Genomic DNA, 4,502 nt, shown 5'->3' on the forward strand with positions numbered 1-4,502 from the left:
AATTTAGCTCAGGTGCCTGTTACAATCACCATATAATAAAATCAACAAAACTACTCTTTTAAAATTAACCCATTTTTTTCAATATAAATTGACATCTGAATAGTTGATAGATTTTATAAATAAAAACTACATTTGTAAATAAAAAATAATATTGATATGTTTTGTAATATTGACTCTTAAATGATATATTTATGTGATTTTTTCTTAAAAATTTAATGCTATTGGACAAACTCCAGCTAAATAAGGTCCACTAGCAGAGTCCAACTCTCCTTGGACCAAAATCTTGAGAAAACTCTAAATCCAACATTTAGGATATGAGCAGAAAGAGAATGGTCCCAGCGGGGCTCGAACTCGCAACCTTCGGCTCATAAGACCAACGCTCTAACCAACTGGGCCACGGGATCATTTGGAAGTATGAGTCGATTTAATGTTACTCAAAGCAATCATTGTGTTCCTAGATTGTCTATCATTTGCGCTTTTTCTTTCTTTTTCCTTTTTTTTTTGATTTATACCACTTTTTTCTTTTAAAAAAATATTATATATGGGAGAAAGGTAAAGAATGTGAGAATTGAATCCTTATTAAATTGGCAAAATCTTAAATCATCAATCAATTGAACAACTAAAATGGGTTTCTTAGTATTGAAATTAGTTATGACGATGTTTAATTTCAGACACAATGTCTAAAGTTTTATATGATTGAATTTGAATCATTTTTTCATGATTTCAAATCTCCAATCATATTTTGTTTTGAACTTCAGTTATATGGTTTTTTTTTTCTGACTTAAGCAATTGTTGTTCAAAGTTCATCCACACTTAGCTGAAGTCAGACAAAAATGACTAAACTGTAGTCATTATTGAAGTTTAGGCAGATATTTGCCAAGTTTCACTTAAATGTTATAACCTCTAACGTATTTGTCAAGTTTGTTTTTGGCAAGCTTAACTTCAAACAGTTTAGTTTTGGAGTGGCCATTGGATTTGAACATCCAATCCTTAGCTAGTTTAATTATTCAACTTAATATTTTTAACCCATGAGGATTTTTGCTAGTGTTGAGGCTAGATTTGCCTTGTTGGAGCAGATTTATGGTCATCGTTTTGAGGTTGAAAGATTTTGTAGCATCTGAGATTAGGTGATAAAAGGTGATTCAAGGAAAGCTATCTTAGATTTTAAGGACATTTTGAGGGTTGACGGTCATATTTGTGTTTGAGGTTGGAGATTTGATACAGTTTATTCTTCGAGTGGCTCATAGCTCCAAATATTCTACACATCTTGGGACAGCTAAGATGTATAGGGATTTGAAGTGGTATACAGAGAGCTATAGTAGACTTTGTGGCTTTGTGACTATATTGTCAATAGGTGAAGGCCGTGCACATGAGACCTGGTGGAATTGCTTTAGAGGCTACCCATTATTGAGTAGAAATGGGAGTGGGTCACTATGGATTTTATAGGTGGTTTGCCTCGTACTTCTCATGATTATGATTGTATTTGGTTTATTATGGATCAATTGATCAAATTTACCTATTTTATCCCTATTCAGACATCCTACAGTTCCAAAAGGTTGGCCCATATGTATATTCTAGAGGTGGTTCACCTTCATAGGGTGCCCGTGTCTATTATATTAGATCGATGTTCTCTGTTTATTCTATCTTCTAGAGGACAGTTCAAGGGGAGTTGGGGACTCAGGTTGACCTTAGCACTGCTTTTTATCCCCAGACCAATGGGCAGTCAGAGCAGACTATTTAGGTTTTGGAGGATATGCTCCATGCTTGTGTTTTAGATTTTGGAGGTCAATGGGACCAATTTTTAGCTTTGGAAGAGTTTGCTTATAATAACAATTTTCATTCAAGTATTAAGATGGCCCCATTTGAGGCACAGTATGGTAGGCATTGTCGATCTTTAATTTATCAATTTGAGATTTCTAATGTTCGGCCCCAGGGAACTGATTTGCTTCGTGAGTCATTGGATCGAGTTCGGGTGATTTAGGATAGTACGGGAAAGTTAGAGTAGGCAAAAGAGTTATGCTAACCATAGGCTTCATGCGTTTATATTAAGAGTTGGTGACTGGGGCTTTCTGTGAGTATCACCTATAAAGGTCAAAATGAGGTTCGAAAGAAGGGGCAAGCTCAGCCCTAGGTATATTGGACAATTTGAGATCCTATGGACAGTTAGGGAGATGGTATATAAGTTGTCTTTGGCCCTAATTTTTTGAGCCATCCATCTAGTTTTTCATGTAACTATGCTACAATGTTATATTCTAGATAAGTCTCATGTGCTTCGGTGGGACTTGATTCAGTTGGATGAGAGATTGACCTTTATAGAGGAGTTTGTATTTATTTTGGACAGAGATGTCAGCTGGTCGCACTCTAGAAATATTATGGTAGTTAAGGTTCTATGGAGACATCATCCAGTTGAGGAGCATTCCTGGGAGACCGAGTGTGATATGTTAATCCAATATCCTTGCCTGTTCAAGCCTTCAGAAACTTTTTTATCTTTTACTTTCACAAATGAAAGTATTTTTAGTAGTGATGTTGTAATGACCCTCCAAGTCATTTCCTTTATTTTCATGATTTTTCTACGTTTAGATCTTTCTTATAGCTGCCTAAAGTCATTTAAGACTTATTGGGACCAACAGTTCAGTCATCGGGCAGTTCATATGGTTCTTATAGATATTTCTCTATTTTGGAGCTTTTGAAGGAAAGGAATGGTCTCATGCCAAAACCTCAGGTAAACGACTTTGGATACCATTTTTCAAAGGCTAATTAGCTTCAAAATGTTAATTTTAGGCTAGCGGAACCTTGATCTAGGTCCCAAGGCTTTCAAACTCATTTTGGACTATCGGGTAAAACTTGACTAAACTGGCTCCTTGGGTGTGGGACCCACTTTTTTATCAAAATAATCTCGGATGGAAATTTTGATGGCGTTGCTATGCCTAGAATGGAGAATTTGGTGGCGTAGCAGAGTTTGTTTGTGTTTAAGGGCCGGAATATTCGTAATTTTTCAAAAATTAATGGAGCATAAGCACCTGGTGCAGACCATATTCTTCATCATTATTGCAATGAATACCCTGCGATCATGAAGGGCCATGATATTAGTCATCGCGATCACAAAGATGAAGCACTCGTGACTATAATGAAGGAGCTCATAGGGCTAGGCTAGCTTGTTAATAGCGATCATGATGGTTCATTAATGGAATTTTGTGACCGCGACCAAGGGACCTCACGACATCGATAAGGAAATCCTTGGCAGTATATATATCTTCTCCTTCATTTTTCTCTCATATTTTTCTAAGTTCAAACTCCATTAGAGGCTTCTTGAGCTTTAGAAATTATGGGAAATCATATAGTTGAGCGGGGTTTAACTTAGAGGCATTTTTGGGAGAACCTTAACAGTGTTAATCCGTAAGTTTCCCATTAATTTTTCATGTAATTCTCCGATTTTATTCATAAATTATTGATGGTGGTACCTTCCATCACAAGCCATCCGCTACTATATTCGCCTTGCTCTAATGATATAGTATAGATATATCATAGTCCTTTAGCAACTCAATCCATCAGCATTATCTTGAATTAAGCTTTCTTTGGGTCATAATATACTAAAGACTACGATGGTCAATGAAGATCTCACAACGAACACAATGCAACTGATGCATCATAATTAGATATTGTTTCCAACACCAAATCACGAGTGGAGTAGTTTCACTCGTGCACTTTCAGCTGCCTTGATACATATGTAATAACACAACCCCGCTGCATTAGAACATATCCCAATCCAACACCAAAAGTATCATAATAGATAGTTAACCCCTCATCCTTAACTAGAAAAGTTAAAATAGGAGCTAAAGTGAGTAAGTCCTTGAGATTTAGAAAGCTCGCCTCATAAATCATAGACCACTGACATGGAAACTCCTTCCTAGTTAATCTAGTCATAAGGGATGCAATAATAGTAAAACTCTCAATAAACTGCCTATATTACCCATATCATCCAATGAAACTGTGAACTTTAGCAGGAGACGTAGTCCTAGGCCAATAACAAATAGCCTCAATCTTTGCTGGGTCCACCATAATACCATCATTGGAAACCACATGCCCCTAAAAAGATAGAGACTCAAGCTAAAACTTGCACTTTGAGAATTTGGCATAAGGCGTATGATCTCTCATACCGTGGAGAACATCCTGAAATACTTCTCGTGCTCCTCCCTACTCCTCAAATATACCAAATAATTTGGAAGGAGTCCAAAAAAGGCTTGAAAATATGGTTCATCAAGTCCATAAATCCTGATGGGTTATTTGTCAACCCAAAAGACATCACCAGAAACTCATAATGGTCTTAACGAGTCCTAAAGGCTGTCTTAGGGATGTCCTAAGCCTTTATCCTCAACTGATGGTAACCAGACTTCAAATCAGTATTAGAAAAAACTATTGTACCCTGAAGCTGGTCAAATAAATAATTTATACGAGGCATAGGATACTTATTCTTTACTATCACCTTATTCAATTGCCTGTAG

At 36.5% G+C, this 4,502-nt stretch overlaps 1 non-coding gene across 1 annotated transcript; it reads right to left on the reverse strand.

The window, feature by feature from the left end:
- Positions 1–330: 330 nt before the first annotated feature.
- Positions 331–404, reverse strand: TRNAI-UAU. The gene has a single exon. It is a non-coding gene; the product is annotated as a tRNA-Ile (tRNA).
- Positions 405–4,502: the final 4,098 nt, after the last annotated feature.

This window comes from Capsicum annuum, chromosome 7 (genome assembly GCF_002878395.1).
Source record: "Capsicum annuum cultivar UCD-10X-F1 chromosome 7, UCD10Xv1.1, whole genome shotgun sequence".
Lineage (NCBI taxonomy): Eukaryota > Viridiplantae > Streptophyta > Magnoliopsida > Solanales > Solanaceae > Capsicum > Capsicum annuum.